Raw genomic sequence first — 26,414 nt, forward strand, 5'->3', positions numbered from 1 at the left:
TGTTTGTTTCATTACATTCTCACCACTGAAGGAATAAAGAATTTTTCTACAACAACGCTGAAATCAAAATCAACAATTCTTATTTTTTATGGAATATTGCAGTATTTATGAAGTGATTTATCAATGCACATCACATTTAAATTCACATGTCCTCATAATCTTTAATTAAAATAACTTCCCCTCCCTCTTGCAATGACTTCTCTTCTCTTCTCTTCTCTTCTCTTCTCTTCTCTGATGTGTTTACTGGAGCGAGAGCGGCACAACCTGTCAATCACATGACATCACAGCAATAGGCGAGTGTCACTCAAATATACATCACAAAAGAGAAGAAAAGACTTTCACAGCTTCTGTTTCATGTCAAAGGGTCTGATGTCATGTTTTTGTATTCACACATTGACCACAAGTTTGTTTGTCACTAGCTTTAAATAGAAGACGAGTGCTGACTACATCTACAACAAACAAGGAAACAAACAGAAATGTCTGATGGTATTTATGAAGATGTGATCAGGACTGAGTCTGAGAGAATGAACACAGACAGAATGGAGATGACAGTGGAAATCTATGAGAGTGCAGAATGTGTGAGAGATCATGACTTCAGGACAGAGACAAACACACACCAACCACTTCAGCGTACAGGTAATCACATTCATTACTTTGATCAAATCATCAGAGTCTGCACATGTTCAGTCATCTAATGTCAGACCTGTGCTGTTCAGAAGTGATTGTGTGACGATCAGAAGAAGCTACAGTGTGTTTGGTTCAGCTTTGTGTTCTTCTGATGCTATTGTACGATTTAATAACTAACCATTTTTATACGATTTTGGAGAGAGAGAAAAAGAAACTGACTAAAATGTTTACTCAACCTGTGTGTTTCAGTTAGGATGGTCAGTCCGTTTCGTCCGATGCCTAATTGTATGAGATCTGACAATGGCTATGTTTACATGCACCAATTTTCATCAATCCGAATGAATTGAATCCAATTGCAGATCTGTTTATATGTACTCTAAACATTGTAATCTGATTCAAATATCCATTTATATGTGTTTTATATACATTCTGATTAAAACTTTTGTGCATGCACTCTGCGTCTGTGACGTCATATCAATCACACTTGGACAACCATGGACATGACACCAACAGAGCTCATCGTTATTTTTGTCCTGTTGGCAGTGGCGTACAGAACATGCACTGTGGCCCCTGAGATAACCCAGGTTGCATCAACAGACGATGATCATTTATCGACGACAGCCAGAGATATTGTCAAAAGCATCAAATCTTGGTAATATTAAGAGGATTTGGTATTTCCATGTAGGCCTGTTACATTCTTCTAGTCTGTTATTAGCCCATTACTATTAGGTTAGGCTTCTTTCATTATTACATTAATATTATAATAAATTTGCCCTGCAATAATTTCATAGCGCATCACCACATAACTGACGTGCTGTGAGGATAATAAAAGATGAGGCTATTAACTATCTTTGAAACATTTTTAGGTCTATTATACAATGAATTATAGGCCTATAATTAAAATTATTAAGAGTGTATAATATTTCCTAACTCTGCAGTCATCAATGAAAACTAAGCACAGCTTTACTTCAAGGCAAAACAACCTCATTTGTCTTATTCTCATTTGTTTCACTTGCCTATAAGTACGGCCACAAGAGAAATAATGAATAAATTAAAGCTGCAAGCAGCGATGAAAGGGCCCTCGCACTCGGGCTCAGGAAAACAGTGAACAGTGGCCGACGTGCGTGTAAGCGAGTAAATACAGGATAATTATTGCAAAGTCATTTGAAAGTGCCAGACTTCCTGCTGCCAACAGGTGGCACTTTGACCACAACTGAATATTGCCATGATGATGTCTTCAGGCCTTATCGAACATGTGAAGTTTGGAGCAGATCGCACATTGTATGCCTGAGATACAACAACTTCCTGTTATGTGGTGTTAATCGCATACATTAGCACTCAGCTAAGTGTTTCATGATTTAACCTGTTTCTAGTATGTTTAGTACTTCTTGGTATATTAAAATGTGTTTCAGGGAGTGAAATACAGTGTAAAGCATACCATTTCCTGTTGCCAGCAAGTGGTGCTATGACTAACTGAATATTGGCATATAGATGTCTTTAGGCCAGGACTCTTATCACACATGTGAAGTTTGGGGCTGAAAAGACACTGTATGCCTGAGTTACAACAACTTCCTGTTTCATGATGATAATAGCATGCTTTAGCAGTCAGCTAGGTGTTGCTAGCATGATTTAGAATGTTTCTAGCATATTTAGTACTCAATTGCATATTTTAGTATGTTACTAATAGTGCATCATATTGTTAAAAACATCACTGCCTGTTGCCAGTAGGTGGCGCTGTTACTATAACTGAATATTGTCATGTAGATGTGTTCAGGGAAGGACTCTTATCAAATGTGTGAAGTTTGGGGTAGATTGGACATTGTTTGCCTTAGTTACAGCAACTTCCTGTTTTATGGCGAAACATCAAAATTTGTCAGGCCGCCACGGACACGCCCTTTGACGAAAACTCAAGATCTTCACAATTTAGCGTCGCACAAGCCTTGTGATTACACAAACCAAATTTGAAGATGATCGGATTAAAACTGTAGGAGGAGTTTGTTAAAGTACGAGGCTTGAAAATGGGCAAAAATTGCACAGGAAATTCAAAATGGCTGACTTCCTGTTGTGTTTAGGACTTGTTTGTAGGTAATGGGACGTTACACGTACGTACCGAATTTCGTACATGTACGTTGAATGAGGCGCACACCGTTGAAGTTTTATAGGTGGCGCTATAGAGCCAATTCTGAAACCTAATAAATGGACGGAATCCAATAGGGAAATGCTAATTAAGATAGTTATGTACCGTTATATTATGTTGAAATTCATCTTTGAGAAAATATGCTCCATTAATGCAGCATCAGCTCCGTCACTTTTTACTTTCAATTTCTGTAGTGAATACTGAAAAGGAATAAACCACCTCTTCCAATCGGATCGAAATTTCATTCAGATCAAACTCAATTGTATCGATTAAGGTGTTTACATGAAAATTACATGAATGTTTTTCAAATAAATTAAGCCATCAATCTGATTAAAAATTGTAGCTGTTGTTTTTCCAGAGACCTGAAGCCTTTCAGTCTGAGGCATGATACCGTTTCATCATATGACTGAGTTCTGTGGATGTCCTTAAATGTACACCGTACCTGAGGCCTTCATAATAATGTTCATGAGAATGCTGCTCTATCTTTGTGTTGGTGTAGAAACAGAGAAACCACAGGCTTGACTTTACTGCCTTCATGACACCAAATTTGTATGACTGATTGTACATAAACTCATTGAAAGCATCATTCTGTGCCGGCCTCATTATGTCAATAAAGTTCAAAATCTTTACCCTAGCCCTCCTTGAGCATTGATCCTCACATGATTTGAGACAAATCATTTACGTTCTCAGTGACATGTGATTGATTTGAACTGAAAAGAAGCATCGCAGGCGATAGAAACAAACATGCAACAGAAAAACACAGACTGATTTCAAGCACAATTAAGTTACATTTTCTCATCAATTTTGATTTCACTGGAGTAAGTAAAGTGTCTTTTCTCTCATGTATAACTGTACTGTGCTAATTTGAACCAGGCTGCTACATCTAACCACAATATCACAATAGTGCCCTATAGGAAGAGCTTTTCCTTATGCAAATATATTGGTATTAACAGACAGGATGTCACATGCTCTTGTACTGTGACATACTTTGCAAAATAATGGCCTCAACTTCTAAAAGTAGAGTCTCAAATAGCAGAGGACTACAGAGTAGAAACACATATAGCTTCCATCATGTGAACAAAAATGTCTCAGCCTGTTCATGGCAATATAAACACTGAACCAAGAGAAACCATACAGGTACACATACAACACAAACATACAATTAGGAAACAGAAAACATTCATCTTGATGTCTGTCATTTTCAGGAAGTGATTGTGTGAAGATCAGAAGCTCCAGAGCAGCTGCAGTGTGTTTGGTGCTGTCGTGTTCTTCTGCTGACTGCAGTCATAGTGCTGTGTGTCACGTTCACTCTAGAGAGACGACACTTAATGTCCAAGAATGAAAACCTGACCAATGAGAGAGACCAGCTACTAACTAACATCACCAACCTCACAGAAGAGAGAGATGGGCTGAAAATAAAGAACAAAGACCTGACCAATGAGAGAGAGCAGCTACTAAACAAGAACATGGCCTTGACAAATGAAAGAGATGAATTAACTAAAGAAAGAGACCAGTTCAATCAGGAGAGAAATGAACTGTGGAAGATGCTCAATGAAACGGGTAATGTTAAATTATAGTACAATTACTTGTACAAGTGTTTACTTAAATATCTAAATGGGGTCATTCCATAAACTTGCATTGTCTTTATATACATCTAGTTATATATACACCAATATATACTTAATATATATATTAAGTGCCACTATCAAAGAAATGTCATAATTCAGTACAGGTGGAAAAAACTAGCCAATGATCTGGTTTGTGTTTACAGGTGGATATATTTATCAATCCAGTCTTTACTTCATTTCCTCTGAGAAGAGGAACTGGGCTGAGAGCAGAAGATACTGTACAGAGAGAGGAGCAGATCTGATCATTATAAACAACAGAGAGGAACAAGTGAGTGAAAGATAGATTGGGCACCAAAGGTTGTGCTGCTCACAGTATGAATGTCTACTCACCAACACAGACCTTAAAGAGTTAGTTCACCCAAACATGATCATTCTGTCATCAATTCCTCACCCTCCTGTCTTTTCATAAGACTTTAGTTCTTCTTCAGAAAACAAATGAAGATATTATCGAATCTGAAAGATTTCTGTTCCTCCATTTAAAGTGTATTCACCCAAAACTCTGACGGTTCAAACTGCTCATCGAACATACACAGAGCTCAACCGATCTTACTTAATGCATGAGAACAAAGTTGCTCTACGTTTGTTCGCTGATCAATGTTTATATGTGAATAAAACCCTAAATTAAACCTGTTCATCATATAAAGCAATCATGTCTCTTTGAAACACTTGGATTGAACCACTCAATTCATATGAATTACATTTACAATCTCTTTATGAACTTATTGAAGCATCATAGTTTTGGATGAATAGACTTAATGGAGGAACAGAAATCTCTCAGATTTCATTAAAAATATTGTGTACTGGAACAACATGAGTTTGAGGAACTGATGACAGGATTTTCAGTTTCAGGTGAACAAACCCTTTAAATGTGACTTCCTGCTTCATTCTACTAGGAGTTTGTTAAAAAGATATCTGGTGGTACTAGTGTCTGGATTGGTCTGACTGACAGTGATGAGGAGAGCAGATGGAAATGGGTTGATGGCACCAACATGACCTCTGGGTAAGAAATCACTGAATTAAACTGATTATTCTCTAATAAATGATCATATCTCACAGTCAGTATCATATCACACAGGAAGCAGCACTGAACATCTAATGCTGATCTGTTCTTTCAGGATCTGGGCGTTTGGAGAACCAAGTGGATATAAAAGAGAGAACTGTGCTTTGTTTTATTCATCAGGGTGGCATGATTATCCCTGTAATGATGATTTTAAATGGATCTGTGAGAAAAATATTTAAAATAAAAAAAAGTAAATGAAAGAAAAAAGAGCAATTAAATGAAGTACATTTGTGAAGTGTGTTGTAACTGAGTCAAGTTTATTCTCACCATAGATGTAAATAATGGCAGTAACTACTGTATCGGGTCAGTGAGTAAAGTACATGAGGACATCTTATCACAATAAAAACATTATTTAACATTATTTATTAACATATTTAATAAAGTCCAAACAATGAGTTCAGTCAAATATAACCAACAGTAGCTTGAACTCAGACCTCAAAAGTATTAGCTTTGATGAAGACAAAGACTGAACATTAACCCTTTAGATGACACACAGCTCAAATACTGAAGATTGACCAGATCAATACAGTGAGAGACACAGATAACATGCAGTCACTGAAACAATGTTGATGCTTCAACTTTAACATTTTGTTGTAGGGAACAGCACTTTCCAGGGCCCAGTTTATGGCCGGGCCCCTCTCTGTCCATAACAGTGGACAAAGGTTTGCTACATTTTGATTGGATCTTGGTGGACTAACACAAACAAACTGTCCAACGGCATCAGATAAAGATGTCAGGACAACATCCAGACACCTATTAGAGGGCAAGAAGAAGACTCTTGTACCAGGAAGGACAGGACTTCCACATGGTCCACATGCAGTTTCTGCCCTTCACCCATCTAGACACTACTTCCTAAGGCTGGTCACAGACCACCATAAAAATTCCTCGGGACCTTAGCAGCAATGGGTGAAACAAAGAGAGATCACAAAGATCCATCCAAATCCATTCAAAACTATGTCTGAAAACCTTAGAACTGATGCAAACTACACACATCCATTTCATACTTATTCACAGAAAATAAGTATTCTCAGTGACAGTTATTTGTAGTGCAACATCTGATACAAATTCAGTTGTTAATGTACAGAGAGACAACAACAGATCCCATGATCTGAGTCTACAGCTTGTGAGGAAAGAGACATCAACAAACACTACGTTCAGTTTCCGTCCAGCGAGGCAGTAACGACATCTGCAACAAGGTTAAGGTCAGGAGAGCAAACCTTCACTCCAAGGTTCCTTCGTCTGCGTGTTCCAGATTGTTAAGTACCTTCTGCACCTACACCAGGGCCTCATCTGCGTGTTCCAGATTTTAGGACCCTTTGGTGCTCCAGGAGATCAGCATCCCACAGAGCTTCATGTTCAAGACTGTTGAAACAGATTCTGGCTCCTCTCCCCACTGCATCGTCGCCCAGCACAACCAGTGGAAGACGTCACTGTCATCGGACTTGACCAAGTGGAACATAAATACCTCTTCTGTCACAAGGAAGACACAAGTGTAATAAAATAAATTTTATTAACAAAAAGATAAACAAGAATAACTAACACAACTACTAAATGGATACCGTGAATGATAAAGGAATAAAGTGCATAAGATACATAGAATACAAGTGATTAAGTTGGGTGTGGCTATGGAAGAGTTACGCTATCTTATTGAAAGATAAACTGTTTCTCTAAAAATAATAAGGTGGAGAACCTTATAGGTTGTTTGCACATGACGTCACAGCAGCAGCGTGAATGAGTCTGGAGGGCAGGGAGTGATGTTTCTATATAGCAATCCTATCAAAAACTCAAAATTCGCGTTGTTTATGGTTGCTCAAATCGATAAAATCGAGAACCCAGAAGGTGTTTATATCGTTTACATAACTTATACCGTTTTTTATAACTTATTTCATTTTTTAACTTTAAAAGTTGTAGCCTTTTATAGCGTTTTGCGTCTGCTGATACTTAAATGAATATGGATACCTGCTTATCTTTTGTTTTTGACTTGGTTAAATATTCACATTCTTCATGCTATCGTTTGCAGGGAGGAGAAGATATTTTATCCTATTTAATTATAATTTGGTATTTTCACTTTAAGTTTTGTAGAATTCTGTTCACAATGTTGATCTGGTTACCATGAGAACAGTGTCACGCGCTGCTGCTTCAGCCATCGTATGGTAGAAAATGTCCAAATAAAATAAATGTTTTCAACAAGCTGACAGAAGTCGATCCATTTCTTTGTTGGAAGTGTGTAAATGTAACTAGTTTTAATGTTGTTTTTGTAAATATTCACATTCCCATATGACCACGGAGGAGAATCGGAGGGTCACGTTCAGGACACAGACACGCTGTATTTTTGTATTTATTTCAAGTGGCTGTGAACAAGTTATAATCATTCACAAGCCGAGTGATCATACTCTAAAACATAATGTTAATTATTACACAAAAACCAAATACAAAACTCAGCAAAGTATGTGATTATTTTGAGTGAAAGGCAGTGGGTTTATTTAGTGACATTACTACATTTTCTAGTCATCTTCCCTCACCTTCTCAACCAAGGCGAAAATTGTATTACTGTCCATTTTTTTTACACGAAAGATATCGTGAGTTCCTATTACAATTCTCGATTCAGCATAAATGATCTACAATGGCGACATTTTTCACAATCACGACAGAAAATCAAAATACTGCTCTAACTTCACTAGCAGAAAGGCAGCGCGATATAAACAAACCCAGACTATAACTGAACATGGCGTGACGGCAGCTTCACATCCTCTATATCTACCTCCTCGATGGCAGGAAAGTCTTTTAATTCAGCGGAAAAGTCGCTCCTCTTCATAACATAAAGATCACGTCCAATATATGTTGTGATTTTCTGTTTAAACCTTTCTAAACCAGCAAAGAAAGGACTTTTCCCCATCTCTTCCATTCTAATTTTCACTGCTTGCCTTCCACCGGAATTCCGCGCGTCACCAGAACCACGTGATTGCAAACAACCTATTATGCACCTGTAGCCAGTTGACTGAAGCATCTGTTTAATTTGATATTTTTTCATGTCCAAGGAGAAATGTTCTGTAAATTTAGTTAACTTCAGCAAAACTTGTATTAAATTAATTCTTATTAAGTTCTATATCCAATGATTCCGGTTGGGAGTTCCCATCAATTGTTGTAGGTGGGGCCTTAATTAGTGACACACTGAAAGGAAATATATCACTTCTCCTTTAAAAGGCTTTACATGTTAGCAATCTCACCAATCTTTCAGATAAATCAGCTGACCACTTTACATTAATTCTAAATGAATGAAAGCCCCTGTTGAGAGTCTCCTCATACTGCCAAGGTGACAGACCTTGACTGGTGCCCTGAACTAGGAAAAAGGGGGAAGTGGTCATCTGATGTACTCATAACCACACCTTAAGAAATGTGTGATCCAAAAATCACAACGTCAGCGGTGACGTGAGTACCAATCCCTACTTGACTTTGCGTCCTTGAATGGGCAAAAGTAAAATCACTACATAGTGTTGAAACAATGGTGAGATTTCAACAAAATAATCAAAGGTAATGTCAGTGAATCAACATTACACTATGATCGATTCTACATCACCATTGTTGAATCAATATTGAAATGAACAAAAATAATCATTGGTAAATATTGATTGATCAATGTTAATGTGATGTTGATTCAAAGTCACTTAAACAGTAATAATATTTCAGCAACACTTCAATAATGCTTCAACAAATTCCTGACCATTTCAAAAATGTGGAAAACCTTTTAAAATATAAATGACGCCTTTTACAGCCTATTTTATTTGACCGTTTAACACAATCTATGACAAAATGACGTGCAAAAAGGACAAAAGCATCACAACCTTTAAAAAATCATTAATTTCAGAAGTCTAATGTCATCATTACAAGAGCTCCAATGATTCAAGATCTGGCTTGCATCAGACTACTGCCTTTTCTTTTGGGTTAAAGGAAAAAAAGAAACCATGATGTTACTTAAGAGCAAGTCAATTCAGTTGTCATAGATAGTCACATTCAGAAATATTAATATGCTAAACACAATATGATTCACTTTTTATATTCTAACTCTATTTATAATACTGTTAAATTACATATATATTTAATCTATATATTTACAATTGTGCTGTTCTCTATGAACATTTTGTATTTAGCCTATTAACTAGTTATAGTAGAGTGACCCCTTCTGTTCAAAGTGGGGTATTGCATATAATTGTTTAAGACCTTATATGATGACATCACTAATGTGAGCCAAGTTTCAGCAGCCTAGAAGAGATACAGCAACGGCCGGAAGTGAGGCAAAACTTCATTGTAAAATAACAGTAAATTAATTAGCTAATTATCAGATTGTATTTTATTAACAACTACACCTACCCCAACCCTAAACCTACCCTTACAATACTGCAAATGCAGTTATTAAATTAAATAAATAAATATTAAAATGTCCAGTGGCCGTAGCTGTATCCCTTCTAGTCTTTACCAAGAGCATGTGGTCATGGCTATTGCTGCTTGATTTAAGTTGATTTGAAGGCACTTTTGGTATGTAGATATTGCTACATTATAATTCCTGTGCATATTTACTTTAAATTGGTATTGTTACAACCTCCGGTTCCTGCACTACACTTCCCAGCACTCCCTCTGTCACCATCACACGCACCTGAAGATCATTATCATCATTAACACTCATTTGGATTGTGTATATAACCACTCACCCTTCACTCATGTCTTTGTTTGGTTATCATACGTTGTATGTTAGTGTGTGTATCTCCTGTGTTCCTGTATGCTCCTTTGGATTATCTTTGACTTTGATCTTATACTCCTCGTTGTGCGTGTTCCTACACACCTGATTTGTAACAGTTATACTGTATCTTATATGCCAGATGTTAATTTAATTTCCCTTTATTTTGTGAATTGCACAATCTATGTCTGATATAGTCAATGTTAACTATAAGGAATGTAAAGAGCCTTTGTTGTGTTTATGTGAACATGTTATTGATTCTGTACACTTAGAATTCTGTATTTTGTACTTTTACAGTTTTACGTTATTCCTCGGACAGCAGTAAATCCTGAAAACCATTCCTGGGAGACGTTATCTGACTGCATACTCAAGCAAGGTGTTTGAGATAAAGGACAGAACAACAATATATTAATGCTTCAATGTCTGATGGAAGCACTATGGCAAGGTGTCCAATCTTTCTAGCCAACTTTATCTCCAGTTTATCTCCAGACTGTAGCGATACATTCGCTAATGTTGAGGAGATGGTCGATTTCAAGTTTTCTAATAAGTGAATAATATTAATATATTGAGTCAGTTGAAGGCCACACTTTTCTTTCCTTGCTTTCACACTCTGACCAGGAATAATTGTCCTAAAAAGAGAAAATGTTTGTACATTCTTTACATTTTACATTGTAAATAGGTTTTTCCTTTGAATTTATGGTTCACTTTAGATGTTGACTAACTATAATAACTTTTCTATAAGATTTTTGCCGTGTAGGTACAATCCCTATGAATACTATTGAGATTGTGTTCATAGCTAATACTTAAGTGATGTGTTAGGGTTGCGTTTCCCAGGGTTTTTTTTTTTTTTTTTTTTTTGATAATCACAGTAACCTAATACTGGCCCGAATATGACCTGAATATGGTGAAGGTGAGCTTACTGACTAGAAGCAGGAAAGTTTTTTTTTTTTTTTGCATAGAAACACCAAATGCATTGGAAATGCCAGGTATGTGATGTTCACTTATATATTTGAACAGGATTTGTTTCCAGGCATGACTGTGTACTCAAAATGTGGCTTAAGGCTGGACTTTTAAAATCTTAATGAATTTTTAAACAGCAGGCATCATACACTTGGCGACTTTGTAAATGGTTACAGAGAAAAGCTGGCCATCATACACTACACGACTGAGGATCACACACTACCAGACTTTGAAATTGTTCCGAACACAAACAGAAACATGCGCCTCATTACCAGGAGACACATGACAGGTGAAACAAGCGCAAGAGATGTGGTGACCCGCAGTAGTGTGTTTGAAGATGGACAGGGGTGGGTACACACAGTCAAGTATGCACTCTACAGATTACAACAGGAGTTAGAAGTAAATGGTGTAGTTTTATCTATGTTGTTACCTTTAATATAACCCATTATCCGTTGCTGTTTACATTTAATGTAATATAATCAATCATTCACAGCTATTGACATTTTAACAACCTGGTCTCATTACAAAAACGTACCCATGGGCACGTAGAAATACGTACCGATGCGTACATCTCGCTGCAGTTTCAATGCGAAATGTCCACTGAGCGGCGCTAAAAGCGTTTTTGTTTTTTGGCCGGAGCAGATAATAGGGTGAATACGGTACGTTTTTATGACATTGTTTTTTAGACGAATCGCCGCGGTGATCTGATTTGACATTTGCGCTCCGTTGCATTTTAAAATAACGTCCCACTGACGCTACACATAAACCTACCCGATAGCGTTGACAAAAGCAAACGTGACGTAAAAAGCGTCCGTGATCGTACCGGTTTTTCAGCCAAGCAAGCTGGTTACGGCCAGAAAAAGCGAAATGTATAAGCAGGTCAAGCGACGCAAAGTCCAAAGTTTTGAAGTCATAACATAATATTGGGCAAGGAGACGTGAAAATGAGTCTTTATTCATCCATAATTAGACCCCGGCCGTAATCGTGACCGTGTATGAAAACGATCAAAAGTGCTTATTGACATTTTACCACCTCTAGCGTTCGTTTCTGTTGGAAACTGCGTCTCTCCTATGAGACCAGGTTGCATTTTAATCCGGCTTCTTATCGAGGATAAAGTGTAAATGTCGAGCCCTGGATAATGATGAATATTAACATAGCTAATAATGAATGAATCTGGATTTACCTCAGAATGTGGTTTGCTAACTCCCATAAGACAAAGCTAACAGTACAGTAATGTAACTTACTGAAGCAATTTTTCCTTCATGGTGGAGCTCCACTTAGTATTCTTCAGTGATTTTTCTGTATTTATGAGAATTTCTGTATTTTTCAACCTGGAAGCGACACCAGCTGTATTTACCCGACTGTGTGATTAAACTGCAGCAAACAATTACTAAACAAATGGCAGATCATACATACTTCATGTATGTCATGCGCGAGCTCACGGCTCCATCTAGCAGCTGTAAGCGGTATATAATAGTGTCTCAACATGATCACTCATCAAGCACCAAACTTGTGATCCGTGAGCTGGATAATGGTAAGTTTTTCCTTTTTACCCGATCTTGTACAGTCGTCTCCATTTTTTTTTCTCGATCTTTGTGACTTTGCACCCTTGATTTCCATTGTCTGGGCAGCGTATGACTGTACCGTGTACTGTATTTATTAGCAACACATTTCATACACTGATATGTGTTCTAAAATCGGCTCAAAATATCAAACATGGTTTAAATCCTCCGAATGGATGGAATCAAAGTCTGAGTCTGTGACCATCATATACTATGCGATTTTCCATGGAATCTGTCAGCTCAAATCTGCAGACTGGCTCTGACTTTTGGCAACTAGAGGCAACTTGTTCAGAATGTAAATCGGTAGAAAAATTTGTGTAATTTATTCCAGCCTTTAGAAAGAGACACGCCAGTATCGAGTTCTCTGTCACGCTTGAATGAATAATAACACACACAATTATTCCAAAATATCAGTTTTGTTGAGTATCCTCATGAGAACAGTCTTAAATTACTTTCATTTAAAACTTTATTTAACTAAAGAGTTGTGAGAAAATAAATGAAAATGGTTCCTAATATTTTGCATTGTTCCTCAAATGGGGCAGAACTTGTGTTGCTGAACTCTTATAGAGAGGCAAACCATCAATGCTGACCTGAAGCTCCATCTTGTGGATGTTGCTCAGAATGTAGATGTTCTGATGTAGCACCTCTGTAATTGACTTCAGCACACTGAAAGTGGTAATACTGGCCACCAGCCGTGTCTCATATTTCTGTGTTGAAACACACGGTTCCTAGCAGTGTCCTCAAGTCTTTTGGAAGATTTAAACTATCCCAACGTAGTATGTTGAGTAGTGAATTAAATGCCACATATGTGATTTTGTTTTCAGTAGCCCAGGTTGCCAAATCGTCTTTCAGGGAAGTTTGTCGGATTCACTGTCACCAAGAATACTTGCCATATTGACACCTTCAGTCTCATCAATATGAAAGAGACAGTCCATAAACATCATGATGTCGTCATCATCATTTTGACAGGCATTACATGTCATTGACCATCCTTTGATCGAGTGCAGTGATATCCCGGTCCGAGTCACGTTTTTGGTCTTGTTAGAGTTTGAAAAAGAAAAGCCTTTATTGGAGGCATCTTTCATGATAGTCATGATAGGAAAAAGTCTTTTGTAACCAAAAAGTTTTGAAAATTTGTATTGCAACCCCTTGAGTGCTTTTGATCATGTCCAGTAGTTTAGCATTATATGACTCAAATACAAAAGCAGAGCGAGCCCACAAAGGCCTCCAATTAACTACACTTCTTGGTAAATGGAGGCACAGACAGACATTAAGACTTATTGGCTTCCCCATAGTATACCTCCATTTCCAATGTGATCTCATGAAAATGCATACATGTTTGTGCATAAAATTTACAAACACCTATACTTACAATATACACATATGGGGTCTTCTTAAACATTTAGGTCTTATGTATTTGCACATTTAATAACATATAACTGCTTAAATATATCCTTTAAACTGTATAGGCGGAGCGAGGCTAGCCTCTGCATAAACACTCGTAGATGTGTGTATTGACTAACAAATTTCACAGATGATGTTTCTCATCACTGCTGCTTACTTAATCAGGACTGCGCTTTGTAACATTCTTTTTAAAATAAATAATAATCCAACATTAATTGCCGTCCAAATCCATCTCGAAACCAGATGACTTTGGTGAATAATAAATTCATAATTTTAACATGTGCAGAAGAATCTCACTGTTCTGAGGAAATCATCTGGGTGCTAAAAATTAGCTATAATTAGAGCATACATCCACACCATTTAGATTCAATTTCTTGTACTGGAGTAAAAACATATTGGCTATTACACAGCAAATTTGGAAGAAAACTAGAATTTAAACTAACATCTGTTGCATTTGCAAAGAATGATTAATATGGGTCTTCAGTGTGAAAATAAAATGATTATTATTCTTCAGTATTTTATCAGGTGAACACCTGCTATTTGAGAAAAATTCTGTATTTAAAGGGTTAGTTCACCCCAAAAGGAAATTTCTGACATCAATTCCTCACCCTCATGTCATTCCAAACCTGCAAGTCCTTCGTTCATCTTCGAAACACAAATGAAGATTTTTTTTGATGACAGAATGCAGTCAGATTTCTTTCCACAGATTGCCTTTGCAAATGAAACTTTGACACTTCAAAAAGTTCATAAAGAGATCAGAAAACTAATCCATATGAATCGAGTGGAAGCTCAAACGTGCTGCGTAACCAATAAGCTTCATTCTTGTGTGTTATGCAGCATGTTTGAGCTTCTGGAAGAGGTTTATTGTTGTGTATTCATATTTCTTTATATTGTTGTTTATTGTTACATTATTATTATTATTATTATTATTATATAGAATAATGTACATTCAGCCGTTGTCACAGAACAAACTACAGGCTGTTAAATGATTGAATCTGATTGGTTGACGAATAAGTAAAGTAGTAGTTCCAGGCATTACAGCTCCATATCACTTTGTGTAGATAACTGTAATAGTATACAGTACCTATATAGCACACAGGCCTAACAACAACAAAATGACAGACAATGAAAATTTCATGAAAAGACATGAAAATTTAAAGTGGGCAACAGCAGTATTGGATAGTCCAGATGAAAATCATCATCCCTCCTTCTGTTCACCTGCACTCACTTCACAATATAATAAATAATAAAGCTTATCTGGAGAGAAGATCTTAAAGGAATAGCATAGGACAACGCCTTGCCCTCAAACATCTACAGTATGCAACCCCCCCCCCCCCCCCCCCCTCAAGTCACTGAAAATTTATATTCTATGTATAATGTAACTTGTATATATATTGTTTTTCCCTTTCATGTTTGGTATCATTTTAAATGTCTCAGTGCGATTGGTAAAATGGTCTCAATTTCGCAGCAGTCACTAGTATTATGAAGAAGATTGAAAAATTCTGTCCTCTTTTTGGGTGGTGTCTCTTCTCTTCTCCCCCCAAAACAGGTGTTGGTGTAGTAAATATTTATAACCCTTTTGTTTGGTCTGTATGTAAGGTAAATTGCAAAGCAGTCATGGGGGATCTTCTGTAGCCAGAGGCCCCCACAGAGTGTATAAATATACACTGTGTGTATATTTATTTCTTTGAGTAATCGATGTTATGCATTTATCATTTCTGAATTGGCTTTAATTGGTTATTTGTGTAACTGACACGATACACTTTTACCTGACAAATAAAATGTTATATTTGATTTACTCTGGATTCTCCTGATATCATTATTACCAGTAAATTATGGGAGGCTAATTCTACCGTAAATCTGTGTCCAGGGTAGAACAAACTGAAGGCGCATGAATGAAGGAGCAGTAGGCACTTCATCTGAAGACCTTTTGATTTCTGTTTACCGCTGATTTAGCAAGTTGTATGGAAGTGGCTAAATTAAAATACACTTTTGTTCGAGTGAGCAGTAAGCAACCGACTAAAGGTATTAGCCAACTTATTACACCCTTATTACAACTTATTACAACTTATTACACAAGATCAGACTGGCGAGTTTATGTCCGTGAGTTTACCGCGAAATCCCGGGGCGAGTATCTCTGTGCGGCATCGGGTCCCTAATGACTGAACAATTGAAATATGGGATATCCAGAATCATCAAATATCTAAATTAATGCATAACTAATGATGAATTTCTAATTGGAAACACAACCTAAGTGTAATAATCATTTGAAATTGGAGTCAGATTAAACGAGTGAAATTAAGTGAACTTAATAGAGACACTGAAAAGGCATACACCCGTTAACCGTCGCCCGGGGGCGTTGGAGTCCGTTTTTGGGCCGATGCGGGGTTCCTTACATAACTGTGTGTTTTATGCAAATGAGTGCCACATTGTATGTGTCCCTTCTGGTGCCAGAAGCCAATTGCAGCACTGGAATTGAGAAGCTCCTCCTCATCGGAAAAGAATAAATGTACCCTTTCAACAGACTTTCCTTGTTCTTGGTCTCTGGTTTATCCAGTGAGACATTAACAGATTCAACTTCTGGGTCTTCTGTTTATTCCATGAATCATTAACAGACAGATACAATCATGTTCTGAGTCTCTGGCCTGTTACAGGTAAGGCGGCCACAGATAAACCGCACCGTTCTGAGCCTCTGGTTTGTCCAGAATAACAACAATGGTCTGATTCCATGACCTGAGTCTACCAATAGGAAAGAGTTTATTGCTTAGTTGGTTGCTTTTTCTAAGCTCATGATTCTCATATATACCTCATTTTAGTATCAACAGTTTCAAATGTTTCTTCTAACATTCCTTAGGAGAAATAAGAGTAGACAGAAATGAGACATGAGAAATATCTGAGAGAAAAAGTGTCAAAGCTGAGAGAGTGATGGAAGAAAGATAGAACATCTCTTTATTGTCTTGCTGCAGTCTCTTTCAAGACTCCATTATAGGAATATTTTATTGCTCGGAGGTTGCTATTTCCAAGCTCATGAGACATAGTTGTGATTCTCAAATGCACGTAGTAGACAATGCTGGTAGATCACACAAAATTATAAGCTTTTGTTAAATTTTAATAAAAAGAAATATAACGATGCCCTTTCTTATCCTTTTAGTTTCTGTCTGACTTGCATTTGACCAATACATTTTTACCAGGCAAGATTTTTGTTGATTCAGTTGCCATGACAACTAGCCGGAGAACTGCGCGCAAAGTCGTCTTGCTCCAAATACGCACGAAACAAACAGCCGTCTCTGAAGTGAGCGTGCACATATTGAGCAGACGATTTTCATGAACACATCCACGATCTCTTTCATGTTCTGCATTTTCACACATACAGTGGGTACGGAAAGTATTCAGACCCCCTTAAATTTTTCACTCTTTGTTATATTGCAGCCATTTGCTAAAATCATTTAAGTTCATTTTTTTCCTCATTAATGTACACACAGCACTCCATATTGACAGAAAAACACAGAATTGTTGACATTTTTGCAGATTTATTAAAAAAGAAAAACTGAAATACCACATGGTCCAAAGTATTCAGACCCTTTGCTCAGTATTTAGTAGAAGCACCATTTTGATCTAATACAGCCATGAGTCTTTTTGGGAAAGATGCAACAAGTTTTTCACACCTGGATTTGGGGATCCTCTGCCATTCCTCCTTGCAGATCCTCTCCAGTTCTGTCAAGTTGGATGGTAAACATTGGTGGACAGCCATTTTTAGGTCTCTCCAGAGATGCTCAATTGGGTTTAAGTTAGGGCTCTGGCTGGGCCATTCAAGAACAGTCACGGAGTTGTTGTGAAGCCACTCCTTCGTTATTTTAGCTGTGTGCTTAGGGTCATTGTCTTGTTGGAAGGTAAACCTTCGGCCCAGTCTGAGGTCCTGAGCACTCTGGAGAAGGTTTTCATCCAGGATATCCCTGTACTTGGCCGCATTCATCTTTCCCTCGATTGCAACCAGTCGACCTGTCCCTGCAGCTGAAAAACACCCCCACAGCATGATGTTGGGACTGTATGTTATGTTGGAGGAGTCATAATCATCAGCAGGCAGAACATGAGCAATAGATTAGCATTTCTTTACTATGTAGTTCTTCTTCTTATCTCCTTCTTACATCGGAACATGTAAAACACCACAGTGCCACCTAGTGGACATTAATAACATTGCAATGCAAAGGAAAGAGAACACCACATCTTCCCCTTTTCAGAAAGAAAACAGCTGTTTGTATATCACAACATAAATAAACAAGTCAAGAATAAACAAGTATTATTGAAACAACGAAATAAAAACGTTTACACTTTGTGTGTGTTATTCAGTCAAATATTCACACAGCTATCTCAAGTTCTCCATATCCCTACATATGTAAAACATAGTCCTTGGTCCAGACAGGTTTTTGTCTAACTCTAACAGACCTATTCACTGGACTTGTCTTTCCATGTTGTACCTCAGCAGGAGTAACATTTCCACTCGATTCTGGCAGTTCAGCAAGACGTGAGGCATTCCATACCTTACCATCATCAAGCAGGTAGGAATCTTCACCTTTCTTCTGTACAACAGCTTTTGGTTGTGTGAACTTCCGATCACCTTTCTTTACCATCCAAGGTTTCTTAACTCGAACTAGATCACCAGGTTGAAATCTTGAAGGCTTTGCATTTCTTCTGGAATCCATGTAGTGTTTAACTTTGTCTTGTTTCCTTTTCACCTGTTCTCGTATCATGTTTCTGTCAGTTTCTTTTACAGGAAAGTCCATGACTTGTAACTTGGTTCTCATACGTCGACCATGGAGTAACTCAGATGGTGTAACACCTGTGGTAGCATGAGGAGTACTTCAATAGTCCATCAAGAATGTTTGAGTGAAAGTCTTCCAAGGCTCTCCTTCAATTGAAGCAGTTTGTAGACAGTCTTTGAGGACTCTGTTGAACCTCTCGACTTCTCCATTTGCACGTGGGTAATAGACAGCAGATCTGAAATGACGGATGTCTCTCTCTCTCAGAAACTCAGAAAACTCAGAAGAGATAAACTGAGGTCCATTGTCTGAGACCAACTCTTTTGGATTTCCTTCCCGAGCAAAAACAGTAGTCAAGAACTGTTTAACAGTACATGTGTCAACCCTGGACACAAAAGCGACTTCCGGCCATTTGCTGAAGTAATCCACGTGCGTTATTGCGTATCTGCAGTCTGATGGTGCCATTTCAAATGGTCCAACAATATCAGTGCAGACCTTTTCCCATGCAGCAGAAGGTAATTGAACAGGGTTGAGAGGAGCATCATGTGTAACTGCAGACTTGTCATTTTGTTTGCACGTATGACAGTTGCGTATCAGAATTTCAGTCTGACTGTCCATCTTGGCCACCAGTAAAATTGTCTAAGTCTTTGCTTTGTACGGACTATACCTTGATGTGATTCATGTGCCAGTTCTATGAGTTTCCTCTGTAATGATTCTGGTACCAAGAGACGGTATGTTCCCCTGACAATACATCCATCCACGACAGCAAGCTCATGTCGGACAGGAAAGTATCCCTGTAAATCCACATCAACATCCTTTTTGTGTTTTTTGTGTATGTACGCAGTTTTGCAAACACCGGGCAGCTGTTGCACGCAGACTGGAAATCTTCCTTGGAGATTGCACTGGAAGCAAATGAAATCATAGCAACAGACTCAATGGTTTCTGCAAAATCATGTTCAGTGTTAGCAAGAGGCAGTCTTGATAGGCAATCAGCAACACTGTTCAATGAACCGGGTCTGTATTGAACATCGTAGTCAAACTCCATTAAGCGTGCAGACCATCTGGCAACACGTAAACCAGCTCGACTATTTCCTTTACTTGTGAGAAGAGTAGTAAGAGCTTGATGGTCAGTGCGTAGTAGGAATTTTCTTCCCCACAGCCACGTACGCCACTTCTCTGCAGCCCAGACACATGACAGTGCTTCCTTCTCGACGATGGAGTATTTTCGTTCAGCATCAGACAAGGAGCGTGAAGCAAAAGCAATGGTTCTTTCTGTCAAGACAGCGCCAACACCATAGTCTGAGGCGTCACAAGAGAGTATTGTGCTGTGGTTGGGGTTGAATAATTAAAGAGTAGGACTATCCACTATTGCCTGTTTGACTCGATCAAAACTTTCTTGTGCTTCAGTAGTCCAGTGGAATTCACAGTCTTTACGAAGTAAGGCTCTCGTTGGCTCAACCAGAGTAGCATAGGCAGGCACGAACTTACTGTACTAGGCACTAAGATCCAGAAATGACCATAGTGTAGCTGCATCAGTAGGAGGGGGTGCATTTGTAATTGCAGTAGTATGAGCATCATCCAGGTGCAAGCCATCAGCTGCAAGTCTGTATCCAAGGAAGCTAAGTGTCGTCAAGTTAAACTTAAACTTGTCTGCATTCAGTTTCAGACCAGCTTCACTAATCCTGTGCAGAACAGCTTTGAGGTTTGCATTGTGAATGGCTTTGGATGCACCATGGACGATCACATCATCCAAGTAACACTGTACACCATCAAGGCCTTTTAATATCATGGTCATCATCTGTTGAAAAGCAGATGGCGCCGAACACAGTCCATAGGGTACTCTACAGAACTGATATAGGCCTTCATGGGTAATGAAAGCAGTAAGCCCTCTGCTCTCCTCATGTAATTGTACTTGGTAGTATGCATTTTTAAGGTCAAGAGAAGAAAACCTCACTGATCCATGCAACTCAGACAGTATGTCTTCGATCAGTGGTAGAGGATGACTATCTTGTACCACAGCCTTGTTAGGTTCCCTTAAGTCGACACACATACGAATTGTGTTGTTCTTCTGTTTTGTGACTACGATAGGAGAAACCCACTCAGATGAATCAATCTTCTCAAATATGCCATTCTCCTCTAGCATCTTGAGTTCATCTGACACTGCTGCTGCACTGATAGAGGTAAGTGACGGAGTTTTTGTTGTACAGGCTTAACTCCAGGGCGGATCTTCACTTTGTGTATGAAATTTTTAGCGCATCCAAATCCAGCAACAGTTGGTATGGGAACAGGACTATCAGTAGAAGCAAGTGAAGTGCTGGATGGTTGAAGCATTGCACAGTTAGTAGCAGGTTCAATCAAGCAACCACCCTTAATCTCAATGTCCAGTGCTCTACATAAGTCACGTCCAATGAGAGGAGTTCCTGATTTGACTATGTTAAACTCACCAGCAACCGTTTTTCCATAGTATGTCACATTCAGTCTCAGGTAACCACACACTGGTATGTTCTCCTTTGAGTTGGTTAGAAGCTGCATTTTCGGTGGTGACAGGATGCATGAACTGAAGTGTTCTTTGAAGATGTGTTGTGGTAGGATTGATGCACCAGACCCTGTATGAACCATCATCCTAATGGTACAGGTCTGTGTAGGAGATGTGGGCGTAGCTATGTTAAAAGTACCCACTGGAGCTCCATCATCTATATGGCAGTCATTCACACAGAGTACTGTCACTTCAGGTAAGCATACTTCATTAACTGACTTTGATGCTGTCTTGCACACCTTCGAGAAATGTCCGATTTTTCCACATGTTCTACATTTGCAGTCTTTAGCAGGGCAGGATTTATCATTTGCAAGGTGGTTAGCAGAACCACAGCGGTAACACTGCTGCTGTCCCCTCACACGCTTGTCATCCTTCGACTTAATCCTCGTTTTATTTTTGTGCATTCGCGTCTTTTCTTGCTTCTGAATCGCTGCTACTTGTTTTGATTCCCCTTCAGCAATGACTTTGGCATCTGCTACTGCCGATTCAGTTTGTCTTGCAATAGATATAGTCTTTTCAAGGGTTAAATCTGGCTCTAGTAACAGTCTTTCGCGAATTCGGGGCATGCACGTTTTTTCTACAATCTGATCACGGATCATTTCATGCTCAATATTGCCAAAAGCGCATGTTTTCACTAGTTCACGAAGCGCTGCAACGTAATGATCAGTGGACTCACCCACGGCTGAGCGCGTTGTCTGAAGCGATATCTTTCAGAAACCACATTCAGCTTAGGAGAAAAGAACTGTTTCAGTGCTTGTAAAGATCCATTGTATGTATCAGCGGTGAGAGGCAATGTATTGTAGATTCGTTGGCCTTCTGTTCCTAAACAGTGTATCAGCAAAGCTCTCTTTCTCTCAGCAGAAAATTCTTCTCCACCGATTGCAAGCAAGTAGTTCTGAAATAACTTTTCCCATGCATCAAAGGACAGTTTCGGTTCACCTGGGCATTCCAGGAATGCTACTGGGGGTTGCAAAGAGAGCAGTGCCATCTTAACATCCTCGTCGCCACTTGTTATGTTGGAGGAGTCATAATCATCAGTAGGCAGAACACGAGCAATAGCTTAGCATTTCTTTACTATGTAGTTCTTCTTCTTATCTCCTTCTTACATCGGAACATGTAAAACACCACAGTGCCACCTAGTGGACATTAATAATATTGCAATGCAAACTATGCATAGGAAAGAGAACACAACACTGTATTGGACAGGTGATGAGCAGTGCCTGGTTTTCTCCACACATACCGCTTAGAATTAAGGCCAAAAAGTTCTATATTGGTCTCATCAGACCAGAGAATCTTATAAATAAGCATAATCAAACACCGCTGGACTCAAATGAAGGTGTAGAACCATCTCAAGGATGATCAGAAGAAATGGACAGCACCTGAGTTAAATATATGAGTGTCACAGCAAAGGGTCTGAATACTTAGGACCATGTGATATTTCAGTTTTTCTTTTTTAATAAATCTGCAAAAATGTCAACAATTCTGTGTTTTTCTGTCAATATGGGGTGCTGTGTGTACATTAATGAGGGAAAAAATGAACTTAAATGATTTTAGCAAATGGCTGCAATATAACAAAGAGTGAAAAATTTAAGGGGTTCTGAATACTTTCCGTACCCACTGTATATATCATAAAGTGTGGCCCTATCACACACACATTTCCTCTGTTTGCACAGACAATAAAATATGAATTTTTTTTTTTTGGTATGTAATATATATTATATTAACCATCATAATTTTTACTTAGTAAAATTAAAATTGAACAAGAATTAGAATTAGAGAAATATATAGTTATAGATATACACATTTAATTCATGTAATAAATTAATAGGTGGAAAAAGTAACTCTTATGTATTTGCTTTTAATATTTACATGTGTTATAGTCACTGCACATTAACCTAGAAATATTAAGTAAATTTTAATCGAAAAGTGTGGTGCGTTGAATCCGCATACACTGATAAAAATTATTTTGTGGTGAAGTAAATACTACAGAAAAAAGCAAATGTAATTTCTACATTAAATAGCTAAATTCTATATTAGTACTCAATTCAAGCTAAAAGCTTCAAGTGTAAATATCAGCGATATAAAGTAAAACCTACTCAACTTTTCTGATACTGGTGTTCCCTTCATGCACTGGCACATTAAGGTTTATTTTTCACTGTTTTTTCAGCTGTATTTACACTATTTTATCATTGCTTTTGTTGTTTGGATTAGTAACTTGTGATTTTGCTACATCTGGCTTTCATTTTCTACTTAAAATGACATTCACACTCAAAAACGATCCATCGGGGGGGTGCTGGTGAGCAGACATGGAGTAAGTTGTGTTTTTGTTGAGCTCCATTAAATTTCGTTAAATAAATTATATTTTTGGGTGTCTCATGGTTTGAAATCGGCACTGATACATTCTGGTGTTGTGCTTCTCGTTTTTGAACAACTTTTTTTAAATTATTTTGGCGCTTAAATGGCAAAAAGTCTGCGACAATACACCTACACGGGGAAGACTATAGTGAGTAGGCCTGGCACCATGTGCAGTGACCAGAAATCGCCGGAGAAACAAACAGAAATGGTGGATATGAAGGCTGAAATCCTGCCGCCGTTAAGAAATGATATCCCTACGCTGCTCAAGGCTGAATTGAAGACCGTTCTTGTGGACGAATTCAACAGCATGAGGTCAGAATTGCACACCGTTAAAACTGAGGTTGTCGGTAACATCGCGCTGTTGCGCTCAGATCATCCGTATACTGAATGTTGCAGAGGGACTGGGTTCGAGCTCTCCAGCCTTCGTCTCAAAGTTGCTAAAAGACACTCTTGGCATGGACAGGGAAGTACTTGTTGACAGATCGCACCGCAGTTTCCAGTCGGGGCAGACTGGTGGTAAACCTCGTGTAATTGTGGCCAAATTGCATTATTACCAGGACTGTGTCGAGATTCTCCGCAGAGCAAGGGAAGCGGGACCCATGCATAGGCTTGGGTATCGAGTATCAAGTATTGATTGGAACCAGGACTAGCTTTGCGATTTTTCCCGGAATCGTTCAAAAGTTTAAATTTCAATTCCTAGTTTCGATTCACAGTCTGCCGACTGGAAGAAGAAACTGCTGAACACCAACGAAGAAGCGTCCACCGGAAGTGTTGGCATAACCAAGCAAGTCGAACATGGATAGCGTGCGTCGGCGGTCCAAAGTGTGGCTTCACTTTTCTAAACAGAACGAAATCTCAGCAAAATGCAACATTTGCGGCAAGATTGTTTCGAACACATGAGGGTGCACGTCGAATATGATAAAGCACCTCCGAGTTCATGGAGTAGAAATAAATGTGTGCCCCATCTTTGACGCGCTGCGCCAACCGTCCTCCACTGCCTCTTCCTCTGGCTCCGAACCCCAGCCTGGCACCGCAGTGACTGCACTGTAGTCCGAATCCGGTAAGTAAAACAATACATATACAATAAATAATATGTCTTGCGCCAACATTGAGGCAGCTAACAAATTAACCCACGTATTTTTTCATAGACAATTTACGACCTGAGATTGCGAACGTTAGCCAGGCTGGTGACTCCACGACTCTGAGCCTAACGTTACTCCATTCACCATAGCGGCAAGGGGGAAGATGACACGTGCTGTTGTGCATTGACACGTAATGACTTTATATGTCTGATCTATCTTATTATTATTTATGAGCTCTGCAGCAGAGTAGTACTACAGTATTTGAATCCAATTTTACAAAAGTATTGTTTGTCTCCTAGGATGAAAAGCATCTGTTATATGAAAAATTGATGTTATTGTTTTTGTCAGAGCTGCCCCGACACTCACTCATACTCGATGTGAGAACATGGTGGAACTCTCTGTACCTAATGCTGGGGAGATTCACAGAGCAGTACCCTGCAATTCAAGCAGCTAACTTGGATCAACGGCTTAGAAAAAATATGGATAGGGACAGGTAGAGATAAGCCCTATTCGGACGGGATTAGTTTTACGTGGGCAGGTGGAGTAAAGTAATTTTACCTCAGGATGTCTGTAATATTAATTGGCCAATTCGCACGGGACAAGACATCTCAGTAAAACTAGCAGAAGTGGGAGGGGTAACTCGATTTACGCACCACCGTCACCTCCCTGTCGTCATGTGGGTATATGTCGCTTCCTGATACAATGTGCGAAAACATATAATTCCGTATTATAATCTTTATTTATTATTTATTATTATTATTTTTTTATATATATATATATATAATTATTTATTTTATTTTGTTACTAAAATTATTTTTATTTATTTTATAATTTTTTTTCTACATAGACTTTACTCAGATGTTCTGTTGTTCTAAATATTTTTTCATGTTGGTTAAATGCTTTGGCAATACAAAATTTATTTTTTTGTCATGCCAATAAAGCTATCTGAATTGAATTGAATTGAATTGAGAGAGAGAGAGAGAGAGAGCGAGAGAGAGCAGTTAAGGAAGGACTTGGCGAAACTCCAGGCCCGGCTTTACGAACACGGTAATCATTTAGGATAATTCCAAACGCTTATAATGTGCTCAGTCATTTTTTTTCTTTAAAAATGAAAAACGTTTAACACAAAGAATGTTAACTGAAAAAAAGAATGTTAACTAAGGCTGCATTACAAATAAAGCTTATCCGTCAGTTTGACTGAATGATCTGTCAATTTTTCCTTCATGTTTTATTTTCAGACATCATGAGAATAACGTAACGCTTGGTATTTTACCGTGACATGTTATAACAAGAATATCTATGGCAAGAGATCTTTTCAGTCGCTGCGATCTTTTCCTCATGATTATTTTATTTCCCCTTTGTATTCTGTATATATAGTATGGAAAACGACAACATATATACTGCACATTTGTGGTCTGTTCTCCTGATTTAATTTACGATATATCCCATTAATAATTTAATAGAATGCATGAAGAATCCTCAAATCATCCTCAAATCCTCACGTCTCTTTCCAGGTTTGTTTTCACAGGTAAATACAATTTATTATCTGTCAATTATGGAAATCACTTTGAAAT

General features: G+C 38.3%; 1 pseudogene; it reads left to right on the forward strand.

Annotated features, from left to right (window-relative positions):
- Positions 1–293: 293 nt before the first annotated feature.
- On the forward strand, positions 294–6,756 carry LOC125245492 (annotated as a pseudogene).
- Positions 6,757–26,414: the final 19,658 nt, after the last annotated feature.

The sequence above is a fragment of the Megalobrama amblycephala genome, linkage group LG14 (genome assembly GCF_018812025.1).
Source record: "Megalobrama amblycephala isolate DHTTF-2021 linkage group LG14, ASM1881202v1, whole genome shotgun sequence".
Classification (NCBI taxonomy): Eukaryota; Metazoa; Chordata; class Actinopteri; order Cypriniformes; family Xenocyprididae; genus Megalobrama; species Megalobrama amblycephala.